This window comes from Halichoerus grypus, chromosome 11 (assembly GCF_964656455.1).
Source record: "Halichoerus grypus chromosome 11, mHalGry1.hap1.1, whole genome shotgun sequence".
NCBI lineage: Eukaryota > Metazoa > Chordata > Mammalia > Carnivora > Phocidae > Halichoerus > Halichoerus grypus.
Window position 1 is genome coordinate 40127313 of NC_135722.1, and position 18732 is coordinate 40146044.

The window sequence follows — 18732 nt, forward strand, 5'->3', positions numbered from 1 at the left end:
GGAAATATTTTTAAGTAACAAATTTTAAAATTAAGAGAATTCAGTTAAGTTCAGTTTTCTTAAAACAATGCTAACATAATAATACAGAAAGCCTACAATTGCTGAGGTAAATTAGCAAACCTTTAAAGAGTAGTAATATTAGTAAATTATTGTTTTATTGTTTGATATTTATCAGTGAGCAGTTTTACACCATTATTTTTGTGTCCCTTGCTTGTCTTTTATTAGGCACTGGAATGCAACTGTAGGATTTATCAAATGTTTCTAGTGTGACTAAAGTGTATACTGAATGAAATGGTAGTCATCTTAGTGATTGTAAACCTCAGATTTGGGAAGGGGTAAGTGTTGGAAAGAGAAGCACATATGAAGGAATGCACATGCTTTAACAAGAGTACTTAATAATGGAAGGGTAACATGATATCTCAGAAGGATGCTATTGGGACAGACACTTTGAATTTTAGTGAATAAAGGTCATTTCTGTGGTTGAATTATCCTATAACTATATCATATTTTTCCTTTCTGTGGTTTTTGTGATATTCATGCTTACCTGTGTAATTATTTAAATCACTTTTAGTTAGAAAAATAATTCTATGTTTCATTGTAAGACAAACATTTGGATAAAAATTTCACTTTTCATCTGGATATTTTAGTGGCAGTTTTGGCACCCTTAAGCTATAAAACAATCAGTACTTTAATAAATAATTTTCTTTTAGATAGTATTTTAAAAACATTAGGTCTGGCATTTAAAAATATTAGGTCTGATATGTATTTTTGAGGGGGAATTGGTAGAGGTTTATATTTTCTGGTTTCTACCTTCTTATGGTGGTTTTATTTCATTATATTTTTGCCATTGATATTCTATTTATAGTAAAGAAGCATATATGCCAAATAGTGACAACTTCTTCCATGTTGTTAGGATTTTGATTTAAAGATTATGGAATTGGTGCCTGACTGCCCATGTGCCATGAGTTCCAGTTTTGTAGTCACTGGTCTTTGATTTGGTTTTTCTTTAAATGAGGTTTCTACCCACGCTTAGTTTCTGGCAGTTACATTAGGCTTCATGTGTATATCCCTTTCACTTAAGAGAAGATGAACTGCCAGGATTATGTAAGGTAAAACCAAGGCCCCTCTGAGATAAGGCTCTGGGGTCATTGTACAAGTCTAATGTTCTTCCATGAGGTTGGCCCACCCCAATGCGACTAAGAAATGAGATGATTTGAGGGCTATTACATATTTAAGGTTTTCATAGTGGATTAGAATAGCATTACTTAGCACAGGTGTTTCTATAATTGGGATTCCCTGGGAAAATTCAGTACTGTATTCAATAGCACTCGGCTTTCTACATGAGTGGAGGAGGATCTAATGTTAATTTGCTAGGCTGTGGCGTGAAACCAGGGAATGGGGGTCTAGCTTGGAGGCCTGTTGCCTCTCTCTTTGAAAATACATTTCTTGTCCATTATTAGCACTGGGTTGCTGTGGTTCTCTTTTTTAAATTTAATGTATTTAATTACTTATTTTTATTATTATTACTATGCTGACCAAAATAGTGAAGGTCCCGGTTGGAGTCAGTAACCAGTGATTTATGGCCTCGTAGATATAACACAAGATAGTTCCTGAGTGTCCTTTTTCTTGAGATAAATAAAATTATTCTTCCTCTCCTTTGATAAAGCATTACATTTAAAGAATGTGCACCCAAGTGGTAGGGAAGACAGAGGCACCCTTGTGGCACAGTTCACCGAGGAGGATGGACTTAGAGTAGCTTTGCAGAGGTCCCCAAGTCTTGAAGGCAGTGTCCAGGCATAACAAAGAACAGCCACAAGTTATTTCAGGATTAGACAGGGGGTTCCTAAGCCTGGTATCCTTATAATGTAAGGTGTGAGTACCGGAAACTGTGTAAAGGGTTTCAGTAGAGGTAGGGGTGGGCAAGCTGAAAATCGCTGAAATTGTTATCATTATTATTTTACCGAATCCATTGTTAGACAAGCAGAAGGACTGATTTTCTGAGAAATGGGCGACTATAGAGCTTAGTGTCCAGCTCTCGAAGCAGGCGACTGGGTTGCCTGAGCGTCCTTCTCAGGGGTGCAGTTCTTGTCCGGGAGCCCGCTGCTAGTGACCTTGGGTCTGGCCGCTCCCCGAGTCCCTTTGTCTTATGCCCTGAGGGTACAAGAAGAAGCGGGAGAGGAGCCCCAGGGAGTGTGGAGTCCAAGTTGAGCCGAGGTCACTGTAAGAGGGAGCTCGGTCCTTGGCCAGGACTGGAGCGGATGTTTCGTCTCTCCGAAGCTGCCTGCACCCCTCGCCACTGGTCTGGGAGTTAGTGCTTGAAGTTTCGGGGCAGCAGCGCCTGCCTTGGAGCTGCAGAGTCCTTGGCCCGGAGCTTTGTACTTTGCTGGGAGGGTGCGCCTTCCTCGGTTCTTGGCTATTGGTTTTAGCTAGCGTGCAGTTTCAGCCTTCACTCTTCTCAGCCCAGGTCTCGGAGAGCAGGCCTTGCTTTGCTCAGCGGGTCGGCTTGCGGGCCCTCCCTTCGTTTCCCTTTCAAGCGGTCCCGGCGGTCGCCAAAGACGGCAGGGCCAGTGTCAGCCGGGTTTGTCTCAACAAGCCGGGAGCCGGGCGCAGTCTTCCGCTCGACCTGAAGGTGGCGACTTAGGCACGTAAACGGAGCTCCGCCAAACCGGGAGGTTGGCACCCTCGCGGTTCCTCCACGCATCATCCTAGTTTTCCCGCTGCTCTCAAGCGGGCTGAATTGACGGTTAAAGGGACTTGAGTTTAGATGAGGAGTTCGGCCAGATTGTCAGAATGTGTGTGTATCTCTGTGTGCGTCGGTGTGTGCGTGCGTCCGCGCGCGCAGAGGCGGTGGGAGGTGGTGATCTGGTAGAAACCCTCAGCGAAACCCGTTTGGGACGCCGCGAGTCTCCCCAGCATCACCTGAGCGTTCAGGCCAGGCGACCCGGCGGGCTGGGGCTGCAGGAACGCTCTGCAGCCCGAGATGCCGCGATCAGCGCGCAACCCGCAGAGGGACAGAGGGTTTGGTCGCTGCAGCCAACGGTAGAAGATTTGCTAATTTCGTTTCAGTGACACACACAATTTATGAGTAGAGAGATCTGGAAAATAAAGACCGTCGTGCTGTGCCCTTCTCCGGGGTGCATGCCCGCTGACCCGAGTGGGAGTGGTCCTTGGGGGTGGGGAAGAGAGGCACAGACAGCGAAAGAATAAACGTGCGACAGTCACACAGTCTTACCTCCGGGACGAAAGGACACGGTTCCTAGAGATATCCATAGCCAGTCTGCATCCCAGCTGTTTCTTCCGTAGCCTCTTTCCTGCCTAACACAGCCTTCTGACTAACTTGGACAAGGCTTAGCTGCTCCCCCCTTCTTTTTTCCTCCTTTTTTTTTTTTTTTCCTTTCCAGACATTCCCTAAACTCAACCCAGGGCAAATCCCGAAGTCGGTACAGTACAGAGCTTCCATTCAATCGTGGGGGGAAAATCCCGTTTACAGTTTCTCTTAGGCAGATGAAAGAAGTAGATGGTTACGGGACTTTGCAGGGGTGCATGGGGCTGGCATGGGGTGTTGGTGGCAGGGAAGCGCGATTTCTCTTAGGTCTTGGTGCTTCAGGTAAGGTTCCCAGATTCCAGCTGCCCTCGTGCTGACTGCGGTGGTGGGTGAGAGTGGAGGGCGATCCTCGTCTGATTAGTGGGGAGTGGAGGAGGGTGGAGAGTGTGTGTGTGTGGGAGGGGGGAGGAATGGACCCTGGACGGGCTCCACGGACACATTGTCTTGGTTTGTGTCTGTGCCTGGTCTATGCTGCTGCCTCTGGAGCCTTTTGAGTGGGGTAGTATGCCCTAGGCTTTTTCTCCCTCTCCCCACCCCTCCTTTTAAAATGTGTTTAAAAAGAAGTGAATATCTTTCTAAAATAAGTTAAAAATCTTTCTTTGACTTTCCATTTGAGATGTCAAAAGGATTAAATAAATGAAACTTTATTTGACCGGGGAGTTTACCCAGAGACTCAACGACATCTCGGGTCTTTGGCCTTATTCTAATTCCATGGTGGTAATTACCCTTCGTTTCTTTAAGTGCAATAGATTTATTGCCTTAGAGACTATGCACAGTTTGATTGAATTATTCATTTTTTTTCTTTGGTGTAGACTGCATCTGGGGACTCTGATGTGACGTGTAGATTTTTTTTTCAGGAACAAAGGGAATGTGGAAATGAAAGAGAGAGGGAGAGAGAGGCTGGCAGATGTAATGAGACGCGGTGAAGGTGTACGCAGACTGGCACTCCCACTCCTCCCTTCTGCTCTCACTGCAGCCCTGGGTAACTCGCAGGCTAACACAAACAGCTTTTCTCCCGCAGCCTGCCCTCTGTCACTGTAAGTACATCAGCCTTCTCTTATCAGCATGCAGATTCCAGCCACGCACTCCCCTCGCTCGGCTTTGCACCTTAGACAGCAGAAGCACATTTAAAAATTAACTTTCCTAAGCCAGGAAAGACATGTCTGTAAAACTTATTTCTGATTTGTCTTTATTTTTCTTTGAAAAAAGTTCATGCATTTTTACCACTTTTCCCCACCTCCTTTGTGACGGTGTTGCTGCTACTGTCGCCACCGCTGTGGTCTTCCCAACAGGATGATGCGCAGATTCACATGAAATTTAATGTTATTGTCTAGCCACTTAAAGTCCAGGGACAATGCCTTGTCCTTTTGCAAAATGACGTCTTAAAGAACACAGAGCATTATTCACAATTTGTTTTTTGCTTTTGTTGTTGAAACACCAGTTCCGACCTCTTTGAGGTAGAGTCCCAAGGGCACTGTTATTTGGGAGTTTGGGTTATTTGGTTACACCAAACTTAAATGAAGTGCAGTGGGCTACAGAAGTGCTGTTTTGTTTGTTATCCCTGTTTAAGGAAACCAATTGCTAAAACTTTTCTCTGTGCTGTAATTAAAGTTTTCAACTTCTTCCTTTTTGGCTTTTTATACTCTTTCACTTATTCTTCGTTTCAGTAAAGTTCTCATTCCCCGTGTTTTGGAAGTAAAGACATTTATATTTGTCCTATTTATACAATAGCTATAAAGCCCTTCCTGAAAGAAGTTAGAGACCTTAAGATGTAGATCTGAATTGTTCGCCTGGCTGGTGTAAGGAGACTTTCACAGCGAGAATTCGAGGTTTTAACAGTCGTTATGATTTTTGCGTGGGTGCTTTAAATATTAACTTCTTTAGCAGAATTCACTGCGTTGCCCTTCCCAAGTTCAGGCGGACCTTTCTCCAGGAACTGCGCGCGCCTTGCCTTTGCGGGTTCGCGCCTCTTCTCTGGAGGTGCGAGGCCAAACTTAGCAAAGCCGAGTTGCCTTTGCTGGTTGCTGTGCGCAGGGACACCGGGACTGCACGGAGGCAGCGACAGCTGCGGCAGGTAAGTTAGCCCCCATGCGTTCGCCCCTCCTTCCGTCCCCAGTTCCCCTAGCTCAGCGCCCAGGGTTCTCGCGCCGCGCGATGCTCCGACCCCGAGGGCAAGTGAGCTCGAGTGTGCCTGGATCTGGTCGAAAGGTGCCTGGGTGTCCTATGCTGCCTGTGGGACTTCTCGGAGCCCGCAGGCCAGTGCGGACCAGGTGGAGAGCCCGGCACTTCAACCCTCTGGAGCGCTCTCGGCTCGCCCCCTGCGCTGTACGGTCGTGCTCGAGGCTAGAAAGGAAACCCTTAGGGCGCACCCCCGCCCCCAGGGCCACGTGTCATCCCATGCACAGCCTGAAGTGCAGCACGGAGACCCCAAACTTTAGTTTTTTAACTTTAGGGATCCATGTTGTGACCAGCTGCGGGTATTCCGCCTTATCAATCTACTTTGGTATCAGTTTATTAGGTAAAATCTAAAGAGAGTTCCTGCCGCTCCTAACCAGAAGGTCCACCACCACCCAGTATTAGGGCCTTGGACTCCAGAGATCTTGATAACGTCGCCTTTCCCCACTTTTTCCCTCCTGCCAGCGGCCTGCATCTGGTTGGCGTGGTCAGTCTTACCCCCCAGATCCCCAAATGCTGTGTCTAAAGAGATGGATGCGCTGGTGCTTGAAAAGCCAGACTTGTCGCAGCAACTCCGAGGAACCCAGTCGTATCCCAGCGTTTCCGTCCGGGATGTTTCACCTCCCTCAGTGGCTGTTCCATGAGGATTCAGGCTTTGGGACTGAAACTACCCCCTCATCTCTCGACCCCAACTCTGCAGGCATTTAGGACAGGTCATTCGATTTTGATCTCCTTAGGCTTTGGAGAGATTTTTTTTTTTTTTTTTTTTTGGCCCCTATGGTTGAGTTCCGGACAGGGGGCTGAAGTGTGTGAGACTCTGGAACCCAGAGCTGGGCCTGGCTTCTCTCATTTATAAAACCAAAACCAAAACCAAACCCCAGAAAAGATTTGGCCCATGTCTAGGCTAGAAATGCTGGTCTGGGTTTGTCCCTTGGGCCTTGGAGGTCAAGGGGCACGCCTGGTAGTTCTGGGACCCCCAGAGTGGGGGAACCTGGCTGCAAGGTGCCAGGTATTCTCTTTAATGGCCTCTAGGCTCTGGCTACTGGGGGGAGACTTTCTAGTCCTGAAAGTCGCTGTGGGCTTTGGGAACACAAGATTTCTTGTTGGGGACCAGTAGTCTTCTCAGCCCACAGTCATCAAGTCATGTTTAACTTACAGTCCCCAAACTCCCAATTCTCAAGCATCTTATTTCCTATTGGGGTAGAAGCATCTGGCTATTCCTTCTGCCCCACTAATTCGAGATGCTCATCTCCACCCTTGTTTCTTTTTCCTCTTTTGTCTGGAGTTCATATGAAATCAAACATAAAATATACTTTAAGAAGCCAATATATGACATCTCAGCTTGTTCCATCTTCTGTGCTTGCTTACTCTCTCCATTTTTTAAAAAATTAATGTAACAAAGGTGAGGCTTTCTCCTCTTTATCATTTTTATCATTTAATCTAGTGGGAAGTCTTATTTAAAGTCTTGGCAACTTTAGATTGCCCTGAATTTTCTGACGTTCTTAGTCATAATTCCTGTCCTATCTCTCCTGGTCCATATTTTGTTTCACAAAGTCCCTGTTTATGAAGTGTCCCAAAGTGGCCATCTCATATCAGTTGCTACATAGTAAGGATTTTTCCTCCACAAATGTCTGCAATAGTTATGTAGGTATGTCAGAACCTCTCTTCCAGCTTTTAATCTTGATGCAATTTTGACTCTCCACTGACCTCAGTTTCTGAAATCTAGTCTATTTTTTTGGGCCTGAGCTAAGGCCTCCTCACCTGGTGCATACTGCCTCGAGTGAGCTCTGTGTCTGCTGCTGTCAGAGCTGGTATTCTCATCTATCTCTTTTACTCTGCATCTCTACTACCTGACACCAAGATTATTCCCTCCCCTCTCGGTCCTCCAGATTGTGTGCACTAAGATAAAGTTCCAGGTCTCTGCTCCTTTAGGCCATTCTGTACCCTTGCAAATCTTTTATCTATCCTACACATGCATCAAAGAGCATCTTTAATTTATGTGGGTTTTTTGGGGGTGCCTTTTATTAATATAATTTCTTATATCTGACATGCATTTTTACATGCTGTTCAGGGTGACAGAAACTCTTTTCCTCTTCTACAACTTCCAAGCCACCCCTATTGAAATCGTAACTCTAAATCTTTTCCTCTACAAAGTTAAGGTAATACACATATATCACTCACCCAATTTCATTGAACACAAACTTATCCATATAATAAATGTGGACTTATTTTATTTATTGCTGTAAAGGTATATTTTTTCTTTGGTAGTTTGTACATGTCTTGTTATTTCTAATCATTTTAACCCATAAACTCTATAATCACATGGTCTCCAGAACATGCCACCTACATATATTAAGGATCTCCTATGTCAGTTGCTTTTTCTTCTTTTCTTTCAATTCCTCCTCCTCCTTCTTTTAAAATAAATTTCTCTTCCCCCATTTACCAGATCCTACTAACTGGTGTGTTTATTTCTGGTTCCTGCATCTCTTTTTAAAACTCTCTTTGACCACTTCCTTTTTCATTTTCTTTCATCCTTCTTATTATTCATCCTAATATTCACCCATCTTTCCCTCTTCCTGGTTGCTTCAGCCCTGGTCCTTCCCTTTCTCTCTGTATCTCCGTGACTCACTTTTGTGGTCCACTTCTGTGTCTCAGTACTTGTTAATATTCAGCCCATTCCTCCGCTGTCACATAACTTTTTCAAAACACAAATTACCACCCCTACATTTTCCTCTCCCACTTTCCTTCTTCCTCTTCTCCAGTTTGCTTTCTTTCTCTGCAGTTGTCTACCTTTGCCCCACTGCAGTTCGCCTTCCTCTTGACTCCTCCTCCCTGCAGCCCCAGCCCTAATAGTGCTCCTTTGGTCCTTTACTCCTCACCCAGTCTCTCTCCCACCTAATACTTGTCCCCATTCTCCTCTGACCCCAGTTCTCTTCTTTGTCCCCTTCCAATTCTCTCCCAGTAGTTCCTTCACTCTTTCTTCCCAGGCGCTTTCTCCAATTTCAACCTCCGCTCACGCCGATCTCTGCCCTCTCTCTCCGGTTCTCTCTTGCCTTTGCCTCCCGCTCTTCCCTCCTTCTTCTTCCTCTGGCCCTCCCCCTCCCTCCCAGCTTCCCTGCCTGGCTCGCTGCCTCCCTTGCCTCTTGTCTCATCTTGCCTGTGTTGTCTGGGAGGGGAGCCCTGCCTCCGCTCCCTCGCTCAGATCAATGCCCTGGCCACTCACTTTCTGATGTTGCACGACGGGAAATGCTTTGAATACTTACGACATGGCCGCTCACACTGATTGCCAAGATTGACAGCACTAACCATCGCCTTCACTTGTTTCAAGGGGGAAGCCCCTAGTCACCCCGCTCTGCGCGCACCTCCTGGCACCCCGGCGGCAAACTTCTGCCGGTCAGCGCTCCCCCCGCCCGGGGCGGGACACCCCCGCAGACTTGAGTTAACGGGCTGTGCCGGCCGCGGCGCTGGGGGGTTCTGCTCCCTTGCTCCCCGGGCCGTGCTAATTGACCTAGCATCGACTCCCCTTCCTTAATTTTTTTTTTTTTTTATTTGTGTCTTTCCCTTTTTCTTTAATGCCATTTACTCCCGCGGCGCAGCGCACAAGGAGCCCTCCCGTGCGGTACCATCCTGGAGCCCGCCCAGGTAACCGGGACGGAGCGAGCGATCTAGAGAGCGAGGGAGGCAGAGCGTGAGCGCGCGGCCCGTTTGTGAGCTACCTGTTGGGGAGTCGGAGGGGGCAGGGGGCAGGCACCCCAGGCAGGGCCGCCGGCCCCCGGTGCCTTCCGCTTCTGCCCTCCCGGGCCGCTTCGGGGTTAGTTTCCCTGTGCTGGGACTGAGGGGCTGGGGTAGGGCAGGCGGAGGGACGAGAGCTGAGCGCGCGGAGCCCTGCGAGGGCGCGGGTTGCCGGAGCGGCGGCTGCCCAGCCCGGGCGGGTTTCCGTACTTGGCTGGGGAGGGGAGAGGGGAGGAGGAGCGGGAGGAGGGCGCTCCGCGGGGCCGACGCAGAGGGGGGAGTAGAGGCTGAGAAAGGGGCCCGAGCGTCTGCCGCTCGCTGGTGGACGCGCGGATCCTCAGGATGCGTCCCCCTCTCGGAGAGTTGTGCCTTGTTCCGGAGGCGGTGACAGATTTGCGTGGCGGGCTTCTGGTTTTCTTGCCACCCCCCCACCCCCAAAATCCACTCCGAGAAAACACATGTTGTAGCTGTAGATAACTGTGCGTAGGACACTAAGGCAAAAAGGGCAGGGGAGAGAGAGACAGACAACGCAACCTTTGACAACAGAAAGCTGTTATCGCCATCCTAAGTATTCGTCCGGAAATCTGTCCGCCCTCTCGGCCCACCTTATTCCTCCTCCTCCGCCTCCCCGTATAGATATTCTAATCTATGTAACTGGGAATGATATGAAAAAGAAGTCAGGTGGCTTAGAGAATGAATTTGTAAGTCTCCGTGAAGTTTGAGGTAGGTATTTCATTGAAGTTTGCGCAACTGTGTGATAGAGGAAGCTTCTGTGCGTGCGTGTGTAGTTCTCTCTCCCTCCCTCTCCCTCTCTCTCTCTTTCTGTGTAAGCAAATGCGTGTGTGCTCTGAGGGTTCGGATGGGACCGCTGGGTGGTAATGCCCTCTGTGCCCACAAGAGGGCAGCATCCTGAGGGCTTTGTGAGCGCTGTTATTTCTCGTTATCGCTGCAGTCTTGGGTTTAAAGAAAGTTATACCGAAACTTTCAAACTGATATCACATCTTACTTCATGATATTAAAAAAAGAAAGACAGAAAGACAGAAAGAGAGGCACAAAGAAAGAAGTAAGGAAGGAAAAAAGGGAGAAGTGAAGAAAGAAGAGAGAGAGAGAAAAAAAAAGAGAAAAGCAGGAGATCAGCCTACCCCGGGAGAGTCCTAGTCACACCAAGACTAGGGGGAGGGCTGTTTTAATTGTGGGTTTGGCCGACTGACGACTGGAGTGCCCTCCTCGGCTGTCTTAGTTGTAGCCGGAGGTCATGTAAATCGACCTTAAAAGAATGCATAAGCCATAAATTAAAATAAACCCTCACCCAAGGGCTGATCCATAAGTAGACAATATCCAACCTGGACAAAACGAGCTTTCCTTTACGAGCCGACTTAAACCGCATCCCCCCAAAGAATAGAGACTAAATGCAAAGTAAGTTTCCCAGCGAATATTTTGTTTTCTTGAAAAGTGTTGTGTTGATTCGCCGTGTGACTGACTGCGACGCCGGAGCGCTTCAGTGTTAGCTAAGCTCGGTCGGGGTGCGGGAGGTCGGGAGGACCAGCTGGGTCTCTGGGTTTCTTAACGCTCCCCCCCACCCTACCCCACCCCCATTTTGATTTGGAAACTTTGGCTATTTGTGGGGTTGACGCTGGCCGAGGGCGGGCGAGAGTCGAGGATCTCTGCTGCACTCTCCTACCGGGTGAAGTTTAGCGCGAGGAGTTCATAAAGAAAACCCGGGTCGCTAGAAAACCCGGCCGCTCCCTTCTCCCACCCTCACCCCACCGCCGCTCCGCGGCAACTTTGTCGGGACCCTGCGCGAGTCGCCTCCAGTTCCCTCCGCTCTCGCCCTCCCTCCCCCTCCCCCATTTTTGGACGCGACTTTTTATGATCTTTTTAGGAATAAACAAACCGAACTCCAAGACAATCCGAAACCCAAGTGCTAATCTGTGGTCCTCTTTGCTCGGGACGCTAGGGCAGTGGTGCTGGGCCGGCGGGGGCGTGTGTGAGGGGCCGCCCAGCCCTGCCTGGTGCGGGCTCGGCCTGGGAGTCCCCGGGCCCGGCGCACGGTCGCCGGTGCGTATCTTCCCCGCCCCGCGCTCTCCCACCCCGCGTCCCTGAGCTCCGCCGGCGCCCGCCGGCGCCCTCCGTCCTCCTCGGCGCCCTGCCCGGGCCCTGCCGCCCGCAGTCCTCTCCGCGGACCGGCCGAGATCCGCAGCTCTGAGGCTTGGCCCAGGCCGGGGGGCGGTGCTGCCACCCGTCCGGGGTCCAGCCGGTGCCTGGTTGCTCCCGGGGGAGCTACTTTCTTCCTTCTCCCTTAAAGGGCCCGTCAGAGAAGGAAAGGGGCTTGTGCAAAGGCTGCTGGGCTTGTGCTCCGGCTCCAGGAGGAGCGGCCCGCGGCTGCGGAGGCTAGATTAGCTCCGTTTCCCGGGCGCTCTGCGGAGCTTTCAGATAAAAAGAGAATTGGTGTGTTCCGAGCAGATAAAAGGTGGTTGTTGCCTGCGTGTTTTGAGTTTTATTTAAGCTCTCTTAGGCTGACCAAGTTTGAAAAGGTTTGTATGAATTACCAGATATTGAATGCTGCCCCTATTTGGGGACTAAAAATAAGTCTTCGACTGTGCTGGCGGGGCTGGGCTGTTAGCGAGATGGGCTGTCCCCGGCTGCTTCTGTGTGTGTGACCTCCTCCCAGGGCCGTGCTTGAAGTTTAGGTCTCGAGATGGCCCGAAGCCGTGGCTGCGGCGAACTGGGCTGGGCTCGGGACCTCCCGCTGCACTGTCAATGGGGCGCTCGGATGACGTCCCTGTCCGGGGCGCTGGACCCCGGCGCGCACTCCGCGGCCAGGCTTTTGGCCCTGGTGGGGTGGCCCAGACAACAGCCCAGTGGAGTCGGGATGCGAGAGTGCCCCTCTCCCCCGCCTCCCCAGGGTCTCCTGTCTTCTGCCCTTTATAGTCACATGCCCAGGTTTTCCCCCCGGTCCCAAGGAGAACAGATACAGCCCCGCCCAGTCTATTTCTAGGAGGTGGGTTTGGTGAATAAAAAGGTCAAGTGCTCGGGTCCGCAAGCTGGTCCATGGAGAGGGGGGACAGGACGGACACCTGGCAAGGACCGCCCCGCCTGTCCCCCCCACCCTGGCTGGTCCGCCCGCCCACAGCTGGCCTACCCAGGCCACATTCTTGCACTAAGTGCGAGAGGCTGTGGGAAAAGCAATCCTGAACGGGCCAAGAGCCGGCGAAGCTGATCCCGCGATGGCATTTTGTTTTGAACAGTTGCTGGGGTTGACGTTTCCTCATAAGGTAAGGTGTCACTGGACGGTCGGCTGCCCAAATGCCACATGTATAATTAGCTTGCCCACTCAGCACCTCATCCCCGAGGCCCATAGGCACGGGCTTGGCGGACATGGTCCACTCAAATCTGTTCCGGGCTACAGAATTCCCGAGGGAAGGCCGAACCTACCAGGACAGCCCTGGAAGGACCTGGTACCAGGGAAGACTGACAGTGTAGTCTTGTCTTTGATTTCTCTCCTCTCTCTTTTTCTCCTCCATCTCTTCCTGTTTCCTCTCTTTATTTTTTGGCTGAGGGGGAACTGCTGGTTAGAGGGGTAAATGGGACACCAGCAGCAGGCTACAGACTGAATGAGGAAAGGGGATGCAGAGTAAAATCTGGCAGTATACGTCTTTTCCATAACCCTTCCATGGGGGAGGTCTGCTAGTGCCCCTCTATCTGCACTAATCCAGTAGGACCAGCCCAGGCTTGACATTGTACCTTGGCTTGGGTAGGGGCTTTAGGCTTCTAGTTTGGACTGTTCACCTGTCTGTGTGCTCCCTCCTACTCCCACGCTAGAGGTCTGAGAGTTTCTATGCCCTGATTGCAGTTTCTATTTTCCCCCTTCAGGCCTAGCCGCTTGGGGCTGCTAGTGTTCACTGTGGGGCAAGCCTGGAAAGATCTGCAGACTCTTCCTGTATCACTCTTGTTCAGCCTGGGGTTCTTAGGAGCCTTGTTTTCTCTGTACCCAGAATGGTGCTTGCACTTCCTACCTAGCTTCTCAGACCCCAGCCTCAGGTCAGCTTTAGCCTGCACTCTCTGGTGGAGACCAGATTTCTATAGCCATGAACATGACCTTCCCTCTTTCACCCTGTGCAGTTACCATGGAATTCAACACTCAGCATTAGGTACTTTCATCAGTCTCCTTCCTCCCCTTATTCCTAGGCCACTCAGTTATGTCTGATACCTATTCTCTTTATTTTAAAACAAACAAGCAAACATCCTAAGCCTTCCACAAGTTTAGTGGGATAGTGTTAGCTTTTCTATGGCAGCAAGAGTGCACCTGTCTGTGGGAGATGGAGGATACAGTTTATTTAGTTGCATTTGCTTTTTATTGAACCAGTGAAGTATTTAATTTTCTTTTAGTAGAGGGAAACTTATGACTGAATTTTTAAAAACTCTACCAGATCATAAATGAATTATCTATGCACTATTGAGAATATCTTCCTGAATACACACATGTGAGCACATGGATAGTAGGCCAAATGACATGTAGATTTTTTTCTCCTACATTTTTGAAAACCTTATAAATAAAGAATAAATATAAAAATAAATAAAAAATAAATAGAATATTCCTATTCTAAAACAACAACAAGAACAACAAGACCAAGAACAACAATGAACAACCAAAAAAAAAAAAAAAATCCTTCAGACTCTGAAAGCAAGCAAGTATGCAGCACACAATTAGATCTAGTTTATGACCAAAGGCAATAAGAAACCAGGATCTAGACAAGATATAGGTCATTAATTCCTTAGGCAAACTGACATCCCCTGTCACTTTTTCCATGTACCACCAGCACCCCCTTTCTTCTCTGCTCTCCCACCATGTTCCTTTACTTTTAGTGACAAAACTCCATAGTTTTTTATTTATCATTTATGCTGTTTATTGTTGTTCTTAGTTTTTGTTTTGGAAGCAATGAAAAGGAACTTTCTCAGAGTCTATATATTTTTTAAAAAGCAGAAATATTTATAAGTTTATTATTATGGAACATGATACAAACTTACAAATTACTATTGTAATAGTACATTGTGTAACTACAACACTCAACATTATACTATAAAGATAAGTGTTAAATATATTAAATAATAATAAATTATATATACTATATATTATATATAATATATCATATATATTATATTAAATAGTAAAGCAGTATGAATATCTATACCTTCAGCTATTTCTATTCTATAATGAATTCACTAACTGAATACCTAGGAGAGGTGACATTCAGTAGGAATATTATACTGTCTATTGGATATTTTTTCTTTAGTAGCAGAAAGTAACAGATTTTTTTTTTTTTTTTTTAGTAAGGGAAAAGCATACATTGAAAATATGTTAACATACTTAGCAAATCTTTCTTTTATAGGGTCTTAAAGTATATTACTTTAAATACATATATGATATTTTTGGTGTCATTATTGAGATTTTATGTCTGTTTCTATTTGACTTTTAGGAATTATTGGGTGGTGGCCCCTGATGAAATTGCTACACATCTTATATTGAAGAAATTAGTGATGTTTTAAATAATTCACTTTCAATTAGTATAATAGGTACTGGAATAAATGAATTTTCCTTTTAACAAGGTTTAATATACATTGGCTTTAACCCTTTCAGTATTTCCTGTTCTTTTCAGTTTTGTTAGATTATATATCTAAGTTTGAAATAATTCTCTTGTGAGACAACTCATACACACTTTTTCACTATTTACAAACAGCATTATATAAAAGAGTAGTATGGTACAACTAAAACTTTGATCTAAGAGCTATTTGTTTAAATATAGTTTAGGGGTGCATATATATCAATTGATGTTTTTGAAGTCAAGTGAAACATTCCATCCAGCTAATGTGTCTGAGAGTACCATATCAGGCACAGACAGGTACTAGAAATGATAAAACACAGATAACATACAGCAAGATGATTCGCAGATGGGACGTATTATCTGCTGTCATGAAGTTAGATGGGTCATATTCCTGTTTTTTTTAAATAAAATTAATCTGGGTTATTTCAGAATTATCAAGTTATGTGGGTATGTGAGAACAGATTTTATTATAGAAATCTGCTAATAAGTGAACAAATATTCATTGCCTTTTAGAGGAAGAAATGGACTGTCTTTGCATTTGAATTGCTTATTGTTTAAGAAATATGGCTTTCTCCTATTATTTTTTTCCTAAAAAAAGAAAATAGTATATTGACCATTCTATGTTTTCATCTTAACTCCACATTTTCTACTGATTAAATTATATTCTGAATCTCAACATACTCAAGTTAAAAAAAAAAAAGCTGGCACTCTGGTATAGCCTATGAAAAGCAATTTTTATTAGATGTAAGTGCATTTTAAATATACAGCATATCCTTTTTGCCTGATATTTTTCAACTGTGATCTGAGAACTAATTGTTTTGGTAAGAGTTATATCAGGAACTTTCATCATCCTCTCATTATATATTCTTTATCCATTTATAGGAAGGGTGTTTTTATTTTCCTTGTTCTGTGGAAGAGGGTAAAAGCTTTTTAGGTAATTATTTTGATTAGATATTTAGTCAAAGTGGAAATAATTTTAAATTTGTGTTATGGCTTTTTATAGAGCTTTCAAGTTTTAAGTATCCATTGTCATAATTTGGATAAAAATATCAGTTGAAGAATGTGGGTAGAGGTTGTAAGATGGAATATCATTTAAATCTACTACAGACTCTCTCACCTCCAAAAAAGGGTACTGGTCTGTTTTTCCTCAAATCTGTGGTAGTCTCAAAGAAGGGAACATGAAATCCTAAAACCTCAGAGAAGCAGTATCAATTCAGTTCTTAACTGTAAATCCTTCATATCGTTGCTCAAAATATCCAACTTTACACCAATATTAGCCATTCTTTTTATAGTGACACCATGCTTAGTAAAAAACTTCTAAGCACTGAGGTCAGGTGTTGAGATTGGATTCTAGTTTATTTTTTATGAATCAGATAAAGATTTCTGTGCATGAGACCATATGTGAAGATGAGAGAACAAGAACATTTCCATATCAAAGGCAATATATCTGAGGCTGCATAGTAATTAAAATGCAGTGGTTTGGACTCTGTGCACTAGCACTTAAGCAGAGCATTGCCGGGACCTTGTGCATCATGCAGGCGGTTGCCTCTTGCATACTTCTTGAAATACACTTATAATTTTGTACAAACGTTTATGCCAGTCCACACTTTTCTGTAGATAATTTGTATTTCATCCAAACCATTCAAAGTAGAAGTTATTTTTTGAGCTACCCCCTCATTATGGCTTTTGTGCATCAACTATTTTTATTCTAGTTGTTTGTATTTCCTTTTACCAGAATGATGCCTTGTTTATATTCAGAATCTCTTCTTGCTCCTTTAAGACCCCTTATCTATTACTCATATTTTACTATTCACTCAAAAAACTTTCATCTTTAGGAATGATGTGAATTATTTTCTGAGGTTAATTGTAGATGCTGTAATCTATTATAAACTAATAAAATACATTTAAAAATCAAATGTCCAGTTATTTCTACTTTATAATACTGATATGTTTAGTAATCCTCCCTAACCTGCACAGTATATAGTATTGGAAAAAACTCCTTTTCAAAATGTTTAAAGAATTCTGAAATGTTCTTCTTTACCTTTTAATGGTATGAAAATGTGTAGTGGCATTCTCTTTTGTACGACTTCAACTGAAAAACAATCATTTGAAGCTATAGAAATCTTTATATTTATCTAGAGGGTTATCTTTTTGCATTTATAGGGAGTTGTTTGGCTTTATTTATAAAGAACTGGGTTAATATCTTAACCTGTAATTATTTGGGGATTGAATAGTGAAATTAGAAAAATCTAACAATTGGTAGTCCAATGTTGTATATATTTCAGAACATTTTGCATCTTTGGTAACTAGCTTGAATTTGCTACTCTGTAATTTTCTAGATTTTCTATTTCCCTATATTTCTCTACGAACATTCTACTCTGGCACATGTAGCAAGGAATTCACTGGTATATTTTATTTACTAAGCTCCCCTGGTTTATAAAGCTTTTTAAAATTTTCTTTGGATTGAAGCACCTTGTATTGAAGGAGCCTAATGTGATATTGTGAAATTCTTTAAGAGTTTTTGTATTTTAAACTATTTTGAATCAAAATTACTTAAGTATGTTGATTTGGCGCTTTTTGATGCTGACCTGTATAAATAAGCTTAATAAATATAAGGTAAATTCAAAGTGCATTATGTGATATGCGTATTAGCATCTATGCAAATATTCTATATTCTCTCATTTCAAGTTCTCCCTTGATCTCTTTCTTCTCTAAAAATCTCACAAGATAACCCTTTACATGATCTTTTATCCCTACTGCCTTCAATAATTTGTTGTTTCTAGGCATCTTAAAGAGATGAATTGAATTGTCTATCTTTAATATATCCATTCAAATGCAAAAAGGGACTTTAGTGCTATTTGTGATTTTGACTTCACCGAGCACAATCTCTTCTCTTCTTTGAAAAGTAGTTCTTTAAAGGTAGACAAAGAAAATTAAAGATGCTTTACTTTCCACGACTACACAAGCACAATATGTAGAGAAAAGAAAATGTAACAGGTTTTTTCTTTTTCTTTTCTTTTCTTTTCTTTTCTTTTTAATAAGGAGCATAGATTTCAAATGGAACTCATTCTGAGACATGGTTGCAAATGTTTCCTTTCATACTTTAGAAACAGATCATAGGGTAACATGATTGAGCACTTACTGAATTCTAGGCACCCTGAAGGGCATTTTTGAAGTCACAAGTCTATTTTTTTAAGGATTTCCCTTTCTATTAAAGATTTTTGATATTTGGTAGGTGGGGAAATTTAGCTGCAGTTGTCATGGTGCTAAGCAAGTCATTGGTAGAACTGGAGAAGAATGCTCCTGACTAAGAGAGAATAATTTATCACTCTTTCTTGGGAAAGAATATCAAAGACCAGCAGTGTTGTTATTTTCTCAGAAATAATCTCCAGCTATCTCCATGGGCATTGAACCTCTTCTACTTAGAAGTCAGCCACCCAGTTCACCCCCAATATATCCATGGTGTAATCCCTAACCCTCCATTTCTTATCTCTATAATGGGAGTAATAATAATATCTACATCATAGGATTATTGTGAGGTTTAAATGAGATAAATGAATGTAAAGCGCTAAGCTCAGGGCTTGGTATAAAATAAATATTTAATACCTGTTGAAATTACTGTTGAAGTGGTACTGTGCTTATCATTATACAGATCTGGCTTCCCATTTCAGCTTCCCCACATACTTGCTATGAAATCTTTGGTGAATTACATAGTCTGTTTCTTTTACTCTTATATGAAATACAGACAATATGTGTTCCTTCCTTTCTTTCCTAGAAAGGAAAATTCATTAGTAACCTGGCAGACTTGGGATAAATGCAGAGTTTGGACGTCCAGCTCTCAAATTTGAGAAAATCCCAATTCTAAGGACTCTAAGAGATTTTGAAATGTCATTTCAT

At 44.5% G+C, this 18732-nt stretch overlaps 1 protein-coding gene and 1 long non-coding RNA gene across 16 annotated transcripts in view; one reads left to right on the forward strand and one right to left on the reverse strand.

The window, feature by feature from the left end:
* The first annotated feature begins 3152 nt into the window (after nt 1-3152).
* SOX6 (SRY-box transcription factor 6) overlaps nt 3153-18732 on the forward strand; it is a 605015-nt gene continuing 589435 nt past the window's right edge. For 12 of the 15 annotated variants that reach the window (XM_078058354.1, XM_078058349.1, XM_078058350.1 and 9 more), the window contains exon 1: nt 12249-12507. The gene's annotated coding sequence lies outside the window, so the exon portion shown is untranslated. Of the gene's footprint in view, nt 3608-4182; nt 4363-9681; nt 9956-10555; nt 10649-12248; nt 12508-18732 lie in introns of those variants that run through there. The other 3 variants (XM_078058353.1, XM_078058351.1, XM_078058356.1) reach the window with 3 other exon arrangements.
* On the reverse strand, nt 9611-11233 carry LOC118539800 (uncharacterized). Its single transcript, XR_004919341.2, has 3 exons — nt 11127-11233; nt 10375-10499; nt 9611-9723 (listed from the first exon to the last, which is right to left on the reverse strand). It is a non-coding gene; the product is annotated as an uncharacterized LOC118539800 (long non-coding RNA).